This window comes from Chamaea fasciata, unplaced genomic scaffold (assembly GCF_029207755.1).
Source record: "Chamaea fasciata isolate MVZ Bird 193981 ecotype frontalis unplaced genomic scaffold, bChaFas1.0.hap1 SCAF_7, whole genome shotgun sequence".
NCBI lineage: Eukaryota > Metazoa > Chordata > Aves > Passeriformes > Sylviidae > Chamaea > Chamaea fasciata.
In genome coordinates, this window is record NW_027094092.1 from 48568177 (window position 1) to 48589629 (window position 21453).

The window sequence follows — 21453 nt, forward strand, 5'->3', positions numbered from 1 at the left end:
ACACCCTCACTGCCCCGGGCTTTGTAGATGAAATATAAACACCATTTACATCTACTTAAAATCTGAATTGCACTTGAAATTTCTGTTCAGTCCAGTGGTGAATGCAGCTACCGTTAAATTGCTCCATTAACTACAAAGCAAAGTTTAATCTGCTGTGTTTTACTTTTGTAAAATGCTTCTAAGCACTGGTAATATTCCTTTTCATCGTGTTCCTTTGGCTTCATAGAAAACTGAAAACTTTGTCCCAATTAAAAAAACCCCACAACAAATAAAAGGATTAAAATACCCACGGAAGAAATAAAAAGGTTCAAAAAAGAAAGAAGAAAGGAGGAACATCACCAGGAAGAATTAAGAGGAACAACACTGGAGCAACTTGCTGTTTTGCCTTTTAGTTTTCAAAGGGAAAAGGTGGTCAAAGAGCTTGGTCAAAGAGCCCCACTAAGCGGATTACCTCAACTACTTGTGGAGATGACTACAGAGGCAATACAGAAAGGCAATTACTTTTTTTTTTTTTCATTCAGATAAAATTTTTCAGCTTCTAACATGGAGTTAATTGCCTCTTTTTTTTTCCCTCTTTTCTTGTAATGGTCCTTCACATAGGTTTAGTCATCCTTGAGGGCAGCTGCTCCAAGTATACAGCAATTGCCAGATGATTACCCCTTTAATGTTTTCACTGAGTACTTTGCTGGTTAACCTCCTTAACTGGAGAGCTGCTTATTGTTATTTATGTCTTGTCAGCATAAAGGTTCATTAAGCATCGGTAAATGACATGTTTTCATATCTGCTGACACTAGAAATGCAATATGATCAATTGCAAATTGACTTCAGTGCAGCAATAGAGTGCATTTAACATACATCAGTGGATCATTTGTACAAGCAGAGCTCGAAATTTTATGGCTGTTTATGTCTCTCTAATACCCAAGTATAAATTCTCCCAAGACAAGCGATCCTTAGTAAAACCAAATGCAAAACTGTCCAACAAGTGACCGTGTATCCCAGGCTGGGTCTCCGCACAGGAACTTTTTGGCTAGCAAGAAGCTAAAAGTGGTGAAACAGACCTGCTTGCCTCAGCTGTGCCAGGAGGCACAGGTGGGCTGGAGCATCTCTTGTGAGTGTTCCCTGCCTCAGGCTGCACCAGGGGCAGCTCCCCAGAGCTTTCCCTTACTTGCTGGCTTGCCACTGCCTCAGGAGGGGAACACTGGGTCCTGCCCACAGCCCCCAGGGAAGGTCTGGAGATGGCTTTGGTTATATGTGATGCCCAAAAGCTGAGCTGATGACACCTCTGTGTCCAGGTCCTGTGGGGCAGGGGATGTCAGTGATGGGGAGTCAAGAGCTTCCAGTCTCCCACTGTCAGTGATCTTTCATTGCTCCGCTGCTCACGCTCCTGGCAAGGGAGCTGAGCTCACACTAAGTTGGGTCCAAAGTGCTGCTTTCTGGTTACTGCAGCAGCAGTTTCTGAGGGAGCTGCCGTTGCTTTTAGTGGCTTAAGCCCATTGTTAAACTGACAGCCTTGGGGCCAGAGGGCAGGGCCCTGAAATCTGTCCTGCTGCACAGGAGGATAGAGCATGCACTGCAACAGCACTGGCAGGCATTGGGGATCTCCTGTGCTTCTGAGGCCTGGGGTAGTGATATTCCTTATCAGTGCTTGGATCTCCTCTCTACGATGACCTCTGACCCCATGCTAAAGGCAACTAAACAGTGACTGTCTCCCTCCAGGTTGTCTCTGGCCTAAACTGCACATTCACTTACATTTGGCTGTTTGTCCCTCACTGGAGTACAGGCTCTCCGTCTTGTTTCCTTTTGACCAAAATTTCTAGGAACTACTGATATTTCTGTAGTTCTGAGCCTGCTCATGCCTGTACCGGCGTGCTCTGATTGGAGTATATCACCTTCACAGACCCCTCTGAATTTCTAGACCTCTATCTTCTGAAATTTGTCTCAATGGCAGAGGTAAAATTTTCAGCTCTCTGGATCCAGGCAGATTATATGGTAAGAATTTGCCTTCAGAGCTAGGAAAATATATAGTTATCTTTATTAAAACAAAGCAAAGCAAACCCAACAACAACAACAACAACAACAACTCCATAACCCCAAAAGGAAAAAAAAAAAAAAGCTTATTGAGGAAAGGTTTTCATTACAAAGCATCATCAGGTTTCAATTTAACAAAACACTGTAAAATAAAAAAAAAACATGAATGCAGGCAGCAGCCCTGGGAGCATTCAGTGCTGAATTACTATGCCAGGACATATCTCCTGTAGAGTTAGATTATTATTTTTCTCTACTGTCACACGTTGTTTCATGTCTGAGATTCCTCACTAGTAACTGAGCAAAGACAGAAAGGATTTACTTGCATTAAATCCTTTATTTTATGTACTGGAGAAAAAAAAAATGCTTGCATTGAAATCTCTTTGGGAAGAAAGTAAGATCTTACATTGTTTTAATTGGGGTTGCTTTGGCAATGTACAATCTATACATAAGTCAAAACATTTTGATATTTATTTGGAGTATCTGACTCTTAGCTTATGCTGTTGGAATATTTGCAATATGCTCATGGCTTTATACGCTACAATAACTTTCTTGTTTTGTCTTATGAAAATGAAATTAAACTTCAGATTGCCTTTTCTGTATACAAAAGATAGGAGCTTCTGATCTAATCTGTTTGATTGTTGACCTTCCTGAAGAAAACTGTCATCTTCCTTGTTATACTTATTCTCACTAAATATCCAGAACCATATTTGCTCATGGGCAGCTGAAGTACTGGTTGTGTTTGCTCCCTGTTGGTTCGAACACGTGAAACAGCCTTGTTTCAGCACTATGAATAACAGAATGCTGAATTAATATTATGGCCCCCTAACAAAATTGCTTTCATGTAAGATTCCAATATTTTTATTTTGTTAAAAAGCCATAATAGTTGTTTAGCATTCTGTTATTCATTGGCTGAGATGATATTGATGGACTTACTAGGAGTCCAGCTATGGAGCTCATGCTCGGGTAGAGTTAGACAAATTAAGGCAAATTTCAGTCCAAGTTTAAGACTATAAGGTGGAGCAGATGGCAGAACCAATTATTTCAATATTTGATATCAACATGCTGATTGTCCCCGCACCTTTTTCCCAACTTTGTTCGTTTTTATCACAGTGCAAGACCAGATCCTGCCCTGGGGAAACCTGCAGTGTACTGCAGCACAGGCTGTAAACTGTGTCTTAATAAGGTGTATTTTAAAAACAGACCACCTGTTAGTCACAAAATTTGAATTTTTGTTTAAGGAAAGCAATGATAAACTTGACAAAGGAAAGATGGAGAAAAATAGACTAAGAGGTGTTTGAGTGTCCAAGCACAGTGTGGTGATTCCACTAAAATCTCGATAATTTAACCAAACTCTACTTGTGCACATGAGTAAGTATGAACAACAATCGAAAGGAAAGAATAAAGAACAACTGCTCTGTGTGTCTTCAGATAGCACATACATTCCTTATAAAATTCAACTGGAGCCATAGTATAAAAAATATGGTATGCACTAAACCAGTAATAACCAAACTATTTAAGATCATGCAAAGTTTTACCATTTCTCTTTTGTTTCTTAAAATCAATTAAAACATAATTTTATTTCAAGAACATTGAAGGATAATTTATAGAGAACTGTAACTCTGGATGATGATGTCCACTAACAACAAAAAGCAAGAAAACAAGATCCCAAAGCTCTTCAGAATGATCTCTTAAAGTCTGTTGGAGACATGTTGGGGTCAGGTTTTCTCAGAGGCACTGCAGATTCCATTTCTGCCATCTCTGGCTGTCCAAATAGCTGTGCCAGGCTGTAAGACATAGAAATGCTTTTCCTCCAGGCTGCCTCAGGATCCCAGGCGCTCTGCAGACAGAGAAAACTGCCTCTGACATCCTCTGAAGATCGTGGTCCAGCAAAGGGGTGGGGGCAGAGATGTGTCACTCCCCAGCTTGCTGTGTGTGTTCAGAGGCTGCTGCCCATCCCAGAGTTGTAGCCAGAACCACTGGCCCAGCCACGGGTGCCAGAGGACATTGACCTGGAGCCAAGAGAAGGCTGTGGTCCTGCTCTGCATGGCTCCGCTGGTTTTGATTGACAGGGATCTGAGTATTAATGTTACACATAGTTGCAAGGATGAGGAAGAAAATTGACCAGAAATACCAAAAGGACCAGTATTTCATTAAGGAGGATAGATTTATTGACTGTCTAGACCGAAGTTAGTTTTGTATTCACACTTTAAAACTTTTAATTAAGGTTTACACTTATATTGTCTAGCCATTCCCAGGTTAGTTTTATGAAAACATTAACCTTGACATTTTGACAACTTTTTTCCTTTCATTTAGTCTCTCATTTACAATTGTTTTCATTGTCTGTGGTTTAGTGATTCCCTTGGTCCGCTTACACAACCAAGCCCTTTGAAGAGTGACAGCTCAGCGTGCCCAGTGGCAGCTCCCAGCACAGTGTTTAATTCTCAGTTCAAGCTGAGCAGTGGAGCTCTACCTCTGTGCCACTGCACCAGCATCACACCGGGTTTTGCAGGCAGAGGGGTGAAATTTGCCTCCACACGTGTACAGTGCACCTGTGAGAACAACACCCTGGTGCCTTCACAGCTTGTGGGACCCAGGGGCCTGCAGAGGACGTGGCCCTCACCTTTGTGCCTTGGCAAGAAGGTCCTGCTGTCCCTCCTGCCATCACATGCACACACAAGTCCTGTACCTCCCAGGGCAGTCTGTTTCTCTAGAACACGCTCCAGCTTCTGCATGGAATGCCCTAAGCAGGTCCCAGTAGCTTCTGTCACTTGTTGGGACCAAGCAGTACAGCATGCAAAGATGCCTCACAGTGCCACGTTGATTTGGAAAGTCCAGGTTCAGCACTGTTGTATCAGGAAATGCCCCAGGTCACCCAAGAACTTACTGCATGAGCTACTGAAACCTTTTTGCCCTAGCTCTCCAAAGATATTTAGGCAGAACTATACCTAAACTATGTATGTTTACAGTGATGCAGGGAGGTGCTGTGAAAATCATACAGGAATGTTTCCATGGCTCACACCAATAAATAAGCTCTTAAATTTTACTGATGTATTTTTTCTTAGCTGCTTTTCTCTCCAAAGCTGCTGTGGTTATTAACTCATTGGAGCTCACAGGGGATGAGGCAAGACATTTGGATGTTAATGGCAGCACTTTGATAGACAAGGAGAGGGAGAGAGAAGTTAGAAAGTCTCTCCCTAGGGAGACAGGAAAACACATCGACTCTTGGAAAGGAATAACCCTCACCTCTCCATCCTGCATATCTTTCTTTAAGACTGCATTGTGTTGGGGAATTTCAATCCCACTGACTGCATGTGAGAAACCAGTCTTTCAAATTTACTGGAAGAAAGGAAAATGAAGGGTTTTGTTGTTTGAAACAACAGAGAAGAAGTGGTAAGATGGAATAATTCACACCAAGCTCCTGTGAAAGGAAGGAAATGTTTCTGAAAGAAATTGCCCGAGAACAGAAATGCCTGCAGAGAAACAGGAATGTAAATAGTGTGGTTGTGCCAAACTTTTCCTGTAAAAGATTCCTGCACGTCCTCCTGCTTCTCTTTCAAGTATTGTCCAGCATGTTGACTGGATAAACTGAATGCACTCTCTGGCTCCAGTTGTAGGAGTTCAAGATGAGAGCACCGAGTTGCTTGCTCTTACCAAAGGTGACTTTCTAACTGCAGTGTGGATCAGAAACTAAGAATGGTGACATTTTCCAAAGTAGGGCTACCCAAAATGTGAGAGATTCTGCCTCATGTAAGGCCAAGGGGAAAAGAAGGCTGGGAATGCATTTTTAATACTGTTTGGGAATCCAGGTTCCCAAGACAGGCGACGCACATCCCTGTGAGCACGAGGGAACAGTGAGGAGAGTGCCTGACTGCCTGACCCTGTGTCACCACTTCCCTGCTGGAGATGCTGACAACATGTTTATAGTAGGAACACAGTCCCTGCTCCCAGGGTGGGGTGAGGCAACGGGGACCTGAGGAACCAAACAAACACCATTCTTACTCCTGAATAGCAAATACATCTCTCTGTTTGCATAAAGCAACCATCTGAAGATTAAGTGGAAAAGGGTAACTGTGGGATTTTGGTATTGGGTTTAGAGGAACCTGATGAAGCAAGTAGTATATAGGGCTTGACATAAAATAGGCCTGGCAATGAAACTGATAAGGGAAAAACCCTTGGAAATCCTGGAATGGAAATCCTCATTGATCTCTTCTGGAACTGCGAAAGAAAAATGCAGGTCTACAGATTGACAAGCACTATGTGAGGAAAAAAATTAGATTACACTCAGGTGATAATCCCAAATCAAAAGGAGTTCAGAAGAAAGAGAAGTGTCTAAGTCTTTTGTTTATAACTGAACTTTACAATCATGGATGTTATTCCCTGAGGACATGACTGTATTGATAATTCCAAAACTTAAATTTAAAGGAAAAAAAAACAACCCAGAAGAACATATGCACTGAGTTATTAATAAATTGTTTTCCATGCAAAAGAAGGAAAAGACTGCCCCAAACCATCTTCATTAATTCTGTAGCATCCTAAGGTAATGCTCTGTGTCAGAAATGCAAATATTTTCCTCAGAGGAAAATATTTTTTTAATCACTCCAAAGATTATTGGTACTGATTTACCATTAACAATTTATTTATTATTTATTAACAGTTTATTAATATTAGAAAAATCTAATTTGTTTTCTCGCATTCATTTTCTTTTCTCACTTCACCTACATTGGATTGCAAAATTTGGCCCAGCAAACCATATTTTCAACACATTTGACCCTCACTGATAAGAATATTGATTTTGTTTTAGGGAACCTGGCCTGGCAGCTAAGTCTATAGTATGTGATTCCTTTCTCTGACACAAACCTTATGAATGAATTTGAAGCCTTAATTTTCTGGGGGTCATTTTCCTTTTTGTAAAATATGACTTTTGGGAAGAGAGTTCCCCAGCTTTACCTTTCTAATAGTTGGAATTCTTCTTCTAGTTTACAGGATGGATGTGATTATGGCAAGTTTTCATACAGTATCTTTATCTAAATATCTCTATAAAATGAAATAGTTTTTTTCCTGTCATGATAGTTAGTTCTTGGATGCCTTACAGACTGCAATTGTCTCCTATTTCAGTCAGTGTTGTTCTGTGGAAGACAAGATTTCCAGTCTTTTGTCATGAGAAAATGCTCCTCTGATCACCTCCTTAAGCCTCTCCATGTCTCTCTCTTTTGATGTGAACTCTCATGTGCAGCATGCAGATGGGATTTCTCTCTGTTTTGTATAAGAAGTTCTAGCAAGAAATTTTGCAGAAATGCTGGTCCTCTCAAGAAAAAAAAAAAAAAAAGGAATCTTTCTGAGCCTGTTCACTTATAAAAATACATAGGACAGGGACATGTGCTTGTGGTATCCTAACACCATGTCTGTCACTCTGTCCTTTACCCCCAGTACACAAGGAAGGTCCAGCTGAACAGCCAGCATTTCTTGGGGCACAGCCTAAGTAAAATACAAAATCAAACAATATGGGAAAAAAACCACACACACACACAAAAACCCCCAAAACAAACCCCCACCCCCCCACCCCCCAAAAACAACAACAAACAAACAAACAACAAACCCAAACCACCAAAACCAAAAGTGTGTGTGAGTTGCTGTATAGTTATAATTTACTAAGAGTTTTAAGCAAGAAAACGCTTGAAATCACTTTGTGATTTGAGCATGGGACATGTTCTTTGTGTTGCTCTCCCCTCTGCCCTTGTCCACCTGTCCATGTTCTGCTCCCCTGTAGCTTCTGGCTGCAAGAACACACTCAGTAGAGTCAAAATTAGCCCACCCTAGGGCTGGAAGGAGCAGCCCTTCATGGCGTCCTGGCAGAGACAAGGGCCAGCACATGAAAGCAGGTTGCTGCTGCCAAGGAAGAGCCAGGATGAAGGTTCAGCTGCTGTGAACTGCTGCCCTTCAAGGCTCAAGGTGGCTGTGCTGGGCTTCCTGGGCTGTGTGACTCTGTTCTGTGCCAGGGGAAACCTGAGGGGATGCATCTAAATGCAGTTAGTGGGGCAGAATTTGATAGTTCTGGTCTGGAGCAAACTCTAGTCCTGAAGAGACAGGCACGACCCACCTTCCTACTGGTGTGATGTGGGGCTGGGACAAAGGGGAAATATTAGGGACAGAAGGTGTCAGAAGGGGGCTTCACAGATGGCTGATGCTTCTGGGATTTAACTGAGGATATACAAAATGCAACAGCTGTGAGTAACTGCAGTCAATCTTTGTGCAAAACTGTTTCATTAAAAGTCTCTGTCTAGTGATTGCTGCCTTGATTTACTTTTTTTCTGAAGTTTATTTTGCATTTACAGTTTGTGAACTGATCTGGCTTAGACTTTAAGATGCTGGCATTATGTCTCGAGATTGAAGCATTTTGTTGTGTCACTCCTTGTTTCTAGTGCCAAGATCACAGTCAGAAAGGAGTCACCCATGAAGACTTGTTCATGCAGCTAAGCAAACTTTCATGGATAAAGTTCAAAACAGAAAAGGTCAGTTATACATACGTAGTTTTGTATAGTTCTAGTTTTCTGACTTATGAGGAAGAGTCTTTGTAAAATGATACAAAAAGAATTTTTTGTTTGCTACTTTTTTAAGAGTTATTTGTGGAAAATACTGTATAGAAATAAGGTTTTCCCTGAAGTTGTCTAGAAACAAGCTGGATCCAAACACAATTAAACTTGAAAAAAATGTGAGATGAATGAGGTGAAGCTCTGGTAAATCTAGTCTTTTCACTTTCTCCTAACTTTACAGGTACACAAAGCTTCGTATTTTTGGGAAGATTTGAAGCAGAGCTCCAAACTGGCTGCTAAAAGTTAGCAGTCTTTTAATTTGCTTCTGTACATCTCATTTCTGTTAGAACTCTCCTCTTTTTCTTTTTTTTTTAATCTAAGCAGTGGGTCTCCCAGAGTGGCTTTAGTGATTTGCAGGATCTTGTGCTAATAGTTTGCAAATGCCTGTGAATATGTCATTTTTTCAGAAAAGTTTGTTGGGTTGGAATTTTTGGAATTTTTTGCTGCTTGGAAAGGAAGGCTCAGGTGCATACTAAAGGGTTTCTGCCTTGTGACTGTTTCAGACTTGCTGCAGTCTTTCCTTGATTTATACAACTGTCTCACAAAAGCAATACTGAGCATATGGGTGGCTCAAATTCCTGCATTTTTTTAATATCAAGAATTAATACATTTTGCTTGTCCCTTATGGTCCCATCCAAAAGGTTCCCAAGGGGTTTAGATCAGGGTTGGTGGTGTTTTAGGATAGACCATGTTCTGACCCGTAGAGTTAATGGAATTAACCTGGGAAAAGTTTTAGTCTTCTTTAAAGTCTCTGGTTTAAAAATACTTACTTTTAGCAGAGAGGAAACTGGAGTTGCCTTTTTAGGAGTGCTTTATTACTAATACCCTCACTCCTAATCAGATTGCTCTTCAGTACTTAGCTGCACATTTGTGCTAACATTAAGTAAACATAAAACCCCACTTGGAAACACAGAATAATAGTATTTTGCTTTCTGGATCCTACTTTGGATGAAGTTCCTGGGTACCTTGCACTCTCAAGTATCTAATACCAGCAACACTGTACCACAGGATGAATGTACCTGACCACAGGTAGAACAAAACTGTACTTTGTCCTTGAATACAAAGAATTACTCTACTGTGGCAGAAGCTTATATAAAATATGTTTATTGGTTCCCTTTTCATGCCATCAACTCTTTCTTCTTCTACTAACAAAATAAAGGTCAGAAAAAATGGATACTAAACTGTAGTTATGAATACAAACACTAACTTTATTTGTGTGACTTCCCCCTTTGCAGAAACCTCTACCCACAAAGTCAAAATTGAGGCCAAAATCTCTCAAAAAAGAGAAACTATCTCAAGTCTTGGCCCATTGTTCATCTCTTTTCCAGGCCAAGCAATTCTTTGCTACTGAATTATTTACTGAGAAGGAGAATCAGCTTTATTCATCAGAGGAGCATTAGAATCCAACAGGACTGTGAATACATATTTAAAATGTTTACTAGTGTCTTGGAGGATATTCATTTAAAGCCTTTAGAGACTAGGTTGTTCATTACAACTTCAAATGAGGTTTGCCCTAACTGTTTTTTAACTTTCCAGATGCTTGTCTTGGCTTTTTTTTTTCTGCCCTGAGTGTATGGCATTTTGATTTGTGCTGAAGGTATCAGAAGCAAGATGTTATTTGTGATATTAGATTACCTTATGTGGACATGGTGTGTGGTATTTTAGGCTTGAATTTATTCATGTTGGATGGTGGAAGGTGGGAGAATTCCACTGAATTCCACTGAGAGGAGAGGAAATTCCAATTCTCCTTTTGTTTAAGGCTGCAGTGTCGTGGTTGCAGTGGCTTTAGAATATTATCCTACTATGCTTGAGAATCATTTAAAAGCACTACACGGGATGTCTTGCTCATTAAATCACTCTCATGGATATTCTGCTCCTGGTGCAATCAGAGATAAAGTGCTAATGCTTCCTCATAGCTATTAGCATTTCAAAATCTTACACTTCAAACAGTTCTTTCACATTTCCTCAAGATTTTCAGAGTATTGTTTTGGATTACTTCTCAGAATGGAACACAATGAAATATTTATTAAGCTTTCTGGAGAAGCTCTGGAGGCAGGATTTATTAATAGTGAAAATTCATTACTGATGCTGTTGTTCTCAACTGATAAGAAGTTTTATGCCTCTGTATGTTGTATTTTTACTTTTTAAAAGATGACATAGCTTGCAACTGCTCACTATCAAAAACCCTTCTCTGGCTCCTGAGCTGGGAAAAGACTGAATCCTCTATGTTTAGGGTTAAGCTCTGCTTGTATCAGCTAAGGCAGAACAATTTATGTAGTCTGCTATTCGCATATTTCTCTCAAGGCTGCTCCTGATTTTTCTAGATCTAACTTCTCTTTTGATGGCTTGCATCTTAATACCAATGCTTCACAGAAGTATCTCCATCCCCTCTGCCATTTAGTTCCTTATGTCCCAGTACAGCAGTCCATGATCCAGCACTTCCAGTGGGGCGTGATATGACTGAGATTAGGGGTATTACAATTTTGCTGGGGTGGAAATAGATGGGTTTTGTTATTGCTATGATGGTGAGCAGAGCTTCTCTTCCAGGAAAACTAGATCCTTTTCAGAGCCTTTCTGAACTGCTAACCTTAATTTTACATTCTTACCATGCATTTGAAGCACCTGTGGCTAAAGAGACACCTTTAGAGATTAAGTGGTGCAAAGCTAACCCTTCCTGGTGGTCAGAAACTCTTAAGTGTTATTTTAAAGACTCCAGACTATGGGGCTCAGGGCTCACCATGATGTGGTAGGGATTAAGGCATTTGTGTGAAACATTCTCTGTACAAAAAGATAACACAGTCCTCAAACACACTGATGTTAAATCCTTTGTTTTGCATTGGCTATCCTAAGTATATAATTGCATTTCAGTACAAATTGCTTGTTGCATTTAAATACACTAAGTAAATCCCACATAAAACTCACTATTCTGAATGCAAAGCATTTTAAGTCAGTGTTTCTAAAACAGCAACTCCCAGTGCTCAGTCAACAGTATGATCTGAGCAGGTTTCTCCTTCCTATAACCTGCAGAGAATGAGAGAGTGGGAAGAGACCTGATCCTTCTCAAATCCACCTGTCTCATCTGGAAGAGAAAAAACCAGCATAATGTGTAATAATATTGCAGGGGTATAAGCCAAAGCCCAGTCTTCTCTTCTGGTTTCTTTTCCCATAAATAACATTAAGTTATCTTCTTGTCCCTAAATTGCCTTCAAAATACACTTTCATCTAGTGAGAAGCACAGAACCCTTTTAGAAAGCAATGCCAGCAAACCATATGCTGCCTGGTTTTCATTAAAGATACACTCTGATGAAACCTCTCACCTTAAACCAAACCTTTTCTGTCCTGGGTGGGCTGGAAGTCTGTACTTGATGATTGCAGTCAGTAAAACACAACCCACTGTGACGTGATCTGAATTCTAGCACACAAAATCACCACACCACACTGTCTAGTTTGTAATGGGAGATTACTTGCTAAAAGTAAATGTTCTGTTGTGACTCAAAATAAATAACGGGTAATGGGCAAACCTCTAAAAAATTTCTTTGAGAAGGACCTTGTTAGGGTAGCTGAACTGTCAGTAAAGAGAATGATGGTGGGGTTTGTTACTCCTTGTACTCCTTGTTCTGCCTTGATGTTTGCTAGTTTGCTACCTGTCTAACATGAAATTATTTTCTCTGAGAACAATAGGGTTAGTTGGAATCCAGAGGTCTCTGTGCTCCTCCTCTGTTGTGGTGAGGGAATAAGACATCCCTTAGTAATTACCTTTGAAATTGCAAAAGACCAAAGCCTTTACCTCTCATTAACGTCCAGATCCATTTTGACTTAATTTTCTCACTTTGTCTCGATTTAATTCGAATTTTGAAGAAAATGCAGCTTTATGGCTGTGATAACCATCCAGGAACAATTTCCGAACCTTGCCACGAGTTTTGCTGCTCCTTAGTGAGGCGCAGTTCCTTCCAGACTGCCGCAGTAAGCCTCCCCTTCCTTGGGCAAACTATTCTCTCTCAGAACGCTTTCACGCCTAGTGCGAGCAGCCGGCGGAAGAGAGCCGAGCGCAGTGCACAGCGAGGAGAAATTCCCCTGCCCGGCAGGCTGTTGCCGGCGCCGAGGCCGCGCTCCTTGGCCATTCCGGGCGCTGCGGACCCAGCGGCGCCCGGCCGCCCACGCCGGCAGCCGCGGCCGCGGCGCGCACGGAGCCGGCGCTGCCGAGCTGCCCGCGGAGCCGCCCGAGACAGGCGATTACCATATAAATGAGATAGCGCCTGAGATAATTGCACACCGAGAGTAACACTGAACTGGACTGCTCGTGGCTGGAAATTTTAAGTGTACCCTTCTATCTCCAATTTGAAATATATTTTCTAAGGGTCTTTTTTTTTTTTTTTTTTTTTTTTTCCTTCCACCCATTAGGCAGAATCTATGAAATGACGTGAAGAGCCCTTCTGTTATCCAGCTGTGACTGTTTTGGACATGAAACTTTTCTGGTGCCTTGCCTTTCTCCTCTGCTGGTTATTATGAAACCTGGATGAAGAGGTGATAAAATTGCTTTGAGGAGAATATGAATGTGAATCCCTTTGACCAAAATAATCTAGTGCAGTTACTTTATTCCCTTTTCTCTAAGAAAAAGTAAAAGAAAATAACTTTGGCTGAGTCCTTCTCTGTCCCTGCTTGGTCTAGCCATGCCAGAGGTTCGGTGGCTCAATTTAGAAGACCCTTTTGGCTCTGGGTTAGTATCTTTGTTTTCTGTTCCCAGGTATCTGACTGCAGTGTGGAGTAACTGAGTAAAAAGTGATATTCTACTACATTAATCTCTGAGTTAATCTTCTCCCTCCTGAGTAGGGCATAAAAACCCAAGGAAAATAGGAAATATTTTCATGTGTCTCACCAAGGCATGCTATAATCTTGTCTCACCAAGGCATGCTATAATCTTTTAGTAGCCAAAAGTGTTTTTTCAATTGGCAATCATCAAACAGCCTTTGTTGCAAGGGAGAAACAACTGGAGAGACAGCCAAGCAAACAGCACCAAACGTCTCCTTTGTCGTTCAGATTTACAGGTCAAGGTCAGGCCTTGAACACTTACTTGGATAAAATCCAGTCTTTCATAGAAGTCTGGGATGACCACTGTGTGCTTACACCCAGGAAACGTGCCTGGAGCAGAGCACAGGGCTTGTGCTGGGTGAATTGGTGGAGACTCAACCAGTGAGCCAAAGGACACCTGCCAGCAGCACTCAGGAGTGAAGTTTTTGTTTCTGCTAATAACAGTGTGATGAGGCCTGTGTGCCTGACAGGTACGTAGTACATCCAAAGGGACACAGTCTTGCATCTTCTGTCTCTGCTGGACTAAGCATGTTCCACTTGAAAGTAGATGCAGGAGGGCTTTTCTGCTCACCAGACCTGTGGCCCTGCTGCTGGAGGCAAATGCCATTCCTCTTGCCAAAGGGTCTTTGCCTGGAAGTTAATTGTTGAAAATTTTGCCTCCCATTTCCACAGTTGTGGCTTTGTTCCTGAACTTGTGTCCTGGGTGATATGAAAGCTTCCCATTTCTAGCCTCAGGTCTTTCATAGGCAGTTTATGACCCTTTAGCTAAAACAGGTAAATGACACAAAATCATAGCTACTAAAATGCTTTATACTATTAACGTTAAAAAATTATATGCATTGAATAATTGTTAAATTGAAATATTGAATATTGAAAGTAAATACCAATTTAAGCTCAGTCTGAATGCCAGTCCATCTTGAGATATAATACAAAACTTTTCCAGAAGATTGCCTGAACTGAGTCTTTCTTTAAATACCATCTTTCTTGATTTCTAATGCTATGGGTTCAAAATTGCTGCTTATTCTTGCTATCCAATTTCCCAGCATCACTTCAGTCTGATGCCTTTCCCTCACCAACGGGATTGCTAGGGGACGCATTTACTTTTTTTTTGTGACTTTGCAGAAAACTAGAGAAATAACAAGCCCAAAGAAAAATGGTTAAATTCTTAAAAAAGAAAAAATTCTACAGTTTGTTCACCTAAGGTACCTACAGTATTACAAAGTTTAATACAAATAGATCTTTAAACTTGAAGAAGTGATGTTTGAAAGACAGGTGAGATGTTTCAAAGAAAACTGGCTCCATGAATAAGGAATGTGTTCCTTTGGAACACGGTGTGGCTTGAAACATATAGCTCTCCCAACATTTGAATCATCCTGTGGATATGATCACATCCAGAGGATATTGGAACACAGACAGGAAGAAGAAAAGTCAAACAATAGAGGCAGAATGAAAGAAAAATGAACACTAAGATAAATATTTCAGCAGTCTATTTAAAACCATGTTATTACAGTGCTTGAGGCATTAAATTTGCTGGTCTGACTAGTGTGGGAAATCATTTTATTTTAAACACTGCACAGTCTTTGAGAACTTGCAGAAGTTTTCAACCAAAGTAATGCATTATGCATCTGAATTGGACAGAAAAAAAGTGTAAATCCTACATATAATAAAAATTGATGGAAGCATAAAAACGCCTGGAATTTAAAAATAAATTATGAAGAGCATTCAAGGAGATTAAATCATGTAAAGAAAGAACAGTGGAGACAAAGCAAACTTTACAAAAAAGAACAACTGGGAATTTTATCACAAGATTGCTCAAAGATGTTTAGGATACACTTTTCCCACTGGGTAAAGTTAATCCACAAATTAAAAGCCAAATCATCTATTTTCAGGAAACCAGAAACAGGGCCAGTGTCCTGGTAATTCCAGTCCTCACTGTTACTGATAAACAGCAAGGTGCATATCGTGGCTTCCGAAGAGGACTGTGAATGCTGATGTCCTCTGCACCAGATTGTGATGTGGGAAAGAAGAGGCTGCTGGAGGGCTGAGCAACAGTCTGCCACACATCCCAGCAGAAACAGATTCCCCACCTTTCTCATTCCCAACGTGAGAAGACACAGGAGTGGCAATTATTAAAATGCATGCTGATCCACCTTTTTCAAAATGCCTATTTATACTACAGTGAGGGTGGGAGCAGAGATCTGATGCATTCATCAAACATGGGAAATAAATGGTGTTAGAAACATCCTCCTGCAGGTGCTACATCCTCCTGCAGGTTCTTAGTGCTGAGCAAAACAGGAGCTTATCACCATCTTCTTTAGGGTTTGGTATTTGGGAACAGTATGATTTCACTTCTCTAGGCTCTTTTAGATGTTGTGTGATTAAGTATAATCCATTATGGTTTATTATGTGACTCCACAATAGAAACCCTTCATTCCTTCCTTTTTCCCTCCTTCCTTCTCTTTCTCCAAACTGCCAAGGGAATCTGTTGCCTGGGTTCTGTGTGTCTGGGCAAGCTTTCTCAAGGAGAGCTGGAAACAGAGTCATAGTCTCAGCTGTGATGTGCTGTAATGAGGTGTTTTCAGGTTTTCCAATTGCCACTTCTGTTCCTTTGCTGGCCAGATGGCCCATTTGAAACCATCTCATCCGAGTTATAGCTCCTTGCTGTCAGCACTTGCTTTCTGCCTGAACTTCCAAATACAGCCCTAGAGTGATATCCAACCTTTAATTTCTGAACGCAGTATAGTTATTATTCACCTTGCAGTTTGTTCCCTGATGCAGGATTTTTTTTTACAGTGTCTGAGTCTTTTTTGAGCCTTCCTTAAGGAATTCTTCAAAGCATTTTTCTTTCCTTTTAAAAAATTTTTAGTTTCTTTCTTTTTCAGGGAACTTTGTTTCACAACTTTGTTAAGATCTGATTGTGGAACAAAACATTAGCAGTCATAACCACTGTGGTACTGAAATCTTTGTAGCCTAATTAAAAGTAAGCTTGAACTGGAGACAGTTTGGGTTGAACACCCCTCTGTTCACTTCATTAATGAGTGCCCAAAGTGTCACTCTGAACAGGGCTTGCTTCAGTGGCATGGTGGATTAGATTGTCCCGTGTTTGATCAGCCCACATAAAGCCAAAGGGGGTTTGCAGTCATGATGGGTTGGTTTGTGGCTGGGACAGCTCTCCTCCCTGATCCCCATGATCCCTTCTGCCTCAGCCACGGGGGAGCTCCGTCTCCTCTTGCGAGGAGACACAGTGATTGCAAGGAGAGGTGACAGTATTTCCTCACTTAGGTGCAGGGCATGGAGAAGGCATGAACCTGGAGACCAGAACAGCAGAATAAACCCATCTAATACTGAAGCTGTGGCTTAAGTTCAATAATCAGTATTTTCCATGTGCTTAATGTCTTTTGTTAGAATAGAACATGCAAATACACTGGTATTTGGATTATACCAGTGCCTAATTATGAAAACCCCAGTCAGTTTGCTCCACTTTGTTCTCTGACTTCGAGATTTTATTTCGTTTCATGAAATGAAATTCATTTCATGCAAGGAAAGGAAATCTTGTGATTTCAATGAGTATCAATTTGGCAAGGTTTAGTCCATTTCACAGCAAAAAAAGAACATCCCACTTCTTAAAGATTGCTCCCTCCACACCTTTCTGCTTGACACCACCCATATGCCGGGCAACTCAGCAGAAAGCTGCTTTTACTGCTCTGTTTAGGGTTAGGCTTGAAAAAACCACAAAGCCCAGAGCTCCAGGGACACTGCAACTACTAAAAGCATGCCAAGGGAAAAACAGCACTGCCCCAACATTGCTCCTTCCACGTCTTTCTGCTTGGTACCACCCACGTGTCAGCAAAAGGCTGCACTATTCTTAGATCTCCCTTTCATGTCTTTAGCCATCTTTTTTGTCTAACTTGTGCTATTTGCTTTAATGATCCTAAGACTTGGGACAATGTGTATATATGGAACGCACGAGCATGTGGCTTTTGACTCTGATGTACTGTTACCTGCAGAAATTGCAACAAGGATTATGACATCAGAGAAATGTGGAGTGTGAGAGGTAATCTTGGCACTTGCAAAGACATCTACATGTCAGTTTAAACTGAGCCAAGAATCCCCTTTTGCCAGCCCTTATGCAACCTCTGTTTTCACCTGAAAAGCTCCAGATCTAAAAATAACAGAGAGGAGAATGTCAGTGTGGGATTACATAGTGACTTCAATATTAAAAATATATCCAGGGTGATTTTGAGCATTTTTGAAAATGCCTGACATGTACCATCTTAAATGCCTGTTTACCCTTTTGCAAGTTGGAATTTCTCCTGTGGTAGATCATTGGGCTGAATACCCAGGGGCCTGGGTTAAAGCTCAAACAGGAAAGACATCAAACAATGAAAATGCCAAAGCAGGTTTGCTGAGTGGAAAGTTGTTATGTCTGCATGTATGCGTTGTAAGGTTTTACACAGCCAATAATAGATGGTCCATCTCAAATGCTTATCAATATGTCTTTTTGGTCCTTATACATAAATGTCCATGGGTTTAGCATTTGAAACCTGGGCCTCCTCTGGGAGGTTTATTTTGTGACACTGAATGTTTTCTGTGCTATGTTCACTTCAATGTTTCAGGGCAGAAAATCATCCAGGATACTTCTTCCCTAGTTTATGAACCTTTTTGCCTTCAGGTGTTGATAAGTTATAAAAGGAGGTTTGAGTGGAACTTGTGAAAAAATGGCAAATGTTTTACCAGAGATTTCAGGGCTAAACTCTTCCAAATCCCAAACATAATTTGTTACAGGGAACAAGTACATATCATGTATATTTACAGTAGGATTAAATCTAAAACAAATGCACTGAAATTGGATAACATAAAAGTAATGAAAAGGTCTTCATTCCCAAAATTCTACAAATATTTCTGATGTTTGTATTGCAGTTCTGTATTTTAGCAAGTAAGAAAAAGCTTGTGGAATATTTGCATCATGAAAGAGTAAAAAATACTAGGTAACTATAACTCTATGTATCAATAAAAACCCATGCTTTCAAAAGACCTTGAGAGCTATTGTTGATTATGAAAACATCAGTTGCAGTCCAGAAGAACAATATTGGAAACACTGATTCAGTAAAATGTGCAACATAAACCCCTTAGAGTAATAAACAATGTAATAAAAACTGTCAGTGCCATAATTGTTTAAAAGGTGCCTTCAAACCTGAAGCTAAGACCATAGAGTTAGAATAATAACTGAAGATGTGAGAAATTTATGCTGGTTCCTCTCCTTGCCTGTGGATTTTCCATGTGACCAGTGGTCTGTCTCTGTGTAGCTCATCTCTCTGAATGCTGGCTCAGAGTTCCAGCTGAAGTGCTGCTTCCTGAGGTTACCATCTGTCAACCAACTGTGCAGGCTTTCTATTTCACACTTTTACCAGGTTCATAGTATCAGCTACAATTAAAAAGATCAGATCTTATGTATTTTTTATTTTGCACATGTCGCAAGTGCACGCAGCTTCACTGGCAAACAGGACTTTGTCAAGTACTGACAGCTTGACTGGATCCCAAAATGGGGATAATATTCCTTTCTCTGTACTGAAGATAGTAGCCACATTATACCGGGGACAAGTGTTTTTGGGTGGCTCTGGATAAAGGTTTATTTTCCCTCTGAAGTAGTACTTAGTCATGCGAGATATTTTCTAGCTGGAGTTCAGCTTGCTATTAGTCACTGCTCCGTGCAGCTCACTGGGTTTGTGCCTGTGGCCACATCTCCCTGGCCAGAGGCAGAAAGTGCTGTGGCGGCGGCAGGAGGAGCTCTCCCTCATGCCCTGTCTTTGCAGGGTGTTCCTACTGTGCGTCCAGCCCTTGCTCCCTGATGGTTGGACTGCTCGTGAGACAGGGCACATTTCTTAGGAAGTTACTGAAGAAGAATTACTGTGAAAGGGAGACTCAGGATTAAATTACATCTGTACTTGCAGGTGCTGCTGGGGAAAAATATTCCCACTGACAGAGATGTAGCTGGGTTTGATCAGAGGCAAAAGTATTCCAACAACTCAAATGGCCTGTTCTCTTACCTTGTCACAGCCTATTCATTGACTGGCAAAGATGTGTTAAAACATTTGGTATATTCTTTCTCCAGCTGTGGATGATACCTTAAAAAATTTAAAACCTTATTTGCTTCAACGTTTTCCCCAAAGAGTTACTGCCATTAAAATTTCCATGGCATTTGCAATAACTAAAAATAATGTAGGAGTTCACTTACATATATTATAAATTAATTTGTGGCCAGTGAGAATCAGCTAAGCAGGTTCTGTTTTGCAAGAGTAATAATATGAACAAAAGTTTTTAATTTCCACTTCAGGACCTTGTGGATGTAGATTAGGGCTGTGTTGATTCTTTGACTTTTTTTTTGTGTATTTCTGACTCATTGTCACTTCAAGCTGTCTGATAGAAATGCAAATCTTGGCACCTGTTAAACATAAGCAGTAGCAAACTGGATTTCCATCAAAATAAGCAGTCCAATGATTTCTCCTGATAACCTCTGCCAGGACAGACATGGCAACGATAAGAAGGCTTCCACCAGTTGTACAACAATTATCCTGTGAGAGGAAGAGAGCTCAGGCAAAATTACTGACCTCAGCAACAGCAGATTTATTAGTCTCTTGTCACATCATATATGAGAGTGAAGTAGGAGGCTGCTTTAGGCTTGCCTAGTTAGGGGGATGCTTTTTCAGAGCCCGTACACGAGACACCTTTCAGCTCCTTACCCTGATGTGAGAGTTTTGCTGGTGAGCTTCACTGTAGGGACTGGGTTTGTTACTTTCTCCCTCCATTTGGACAGCATGCTGTATGCTGTCTTTCACTTGTGTGGAGGAAGGGTATGAAAGAAACCAGGACAAGGTCTCAGAGCTTCAAACCTGAAAGTTTCAGTTTCAAACCTGATGATTCAGGCTAAAAGCAAGTGCAATATTCCTTCTGGCAGGTCCCCCCATGGAAGAGGAGCCTTTGTGGGAGATGGTCTAAGGGATGTGATGGAGAAGGGGCAAGGGAAGAGACAGGGAGTGTCTGGCAGGATGCAAATGTGCATTTTAAGTATGTTTTACTGTGCTTGAGAAGCAGCTCTGCCTGGCTGAAAGTAGTGAGCTACAGAGAGGAGCTGTGAATATGTGAAGTCTAGACTAGCTGAGCTCATGTGTTTGAGGTCAGTTGCTATTTAAAAATACAGCAGTAGCTGCCTTTATCAGGACAAAATAGTTAGACCCTTAAAGAAGTTGGAGATAGGAGACTTTCTGCAGAGATGTTTTGTGGTGGAGGCCCTTCAGGAATTTCCTCCATACCTTAGGGCTGTCCTGCTTTTGGTGCCAGAGCAGAGGCTGCTGATGAACCAGGAATGGCTCCTGGGGCTGAAAAGTCTCACCAGACCGGTGGCCATCCACTTCAAGCATCTCTACCCTGCAAGACGCAGCAACCTAAAACTATAAGTACAGTGTTATTCTAAGATGGGTTATGAAAATGAAAAACTGAATTAAGTTGGTGGATCTCTTAACTACTGAGATGAAAGGATTGTGAAATTAATATTATAGTTTGAGAAGGAAATATTGTATGCCATTCTGTTTATCTACACTGCTAATGGTACCTTTTTAAAAATAGTGATTGACAAGTTAATTATTTGTCTTTTTAAAGCGGGATTTCTCGATAGAGGCTTCAGCCAATGTTTTAGAAGCAAACAAACTTCTGATTTACCTCCAGACAAGTCTCAACAGAAGGACTACATGTGGCTGAATAAGAGGAATGTAAACAGAGAAACACATGAGAATTTGTAGGGCATTTTGCTGCAAGCAAGTTTTTGTTGACTGTGATGAGATTAAAGAGAAGCAATCCTACTTATTTTTTTAAACTAAGAAAAATTATAGGCAGTAGGGAACTGTATTGTGTTTTGTTGGACACTTCCCTTTCCCTTGAACATTGAAACCAAGAACCCCCTCAACCATTTACAGGTGAATTTCACTGTCCTTCAGGAAACCCAGCTTTGTGAGCCAAGAAGTAGTGCTCT

The 21453-nt window shown here is 40.9% G+C and overlaps 1 protein-coding gene across 1 annotated transcript in view; it reads left to right on the forward strand.

The window, feature by feature from the left end:
• Positions 1-8449: 8449 nt before the first annotated feature.
• Positions 8450-21453, forward strand: part of TUNAR (TCL1 upstream neural differentiation-associated RNA) — a 135006-nt gene continuing 122002 nt past the window's right edge. The window contains exon 1 of the mRNA XM_066186919.1: positions 8450-8537. The gene's annotated coding sequence lies outside the window, so the exon portion shown is untranslated. The remainder of the gene's footprint in view (positions 8538-21453) is intronic.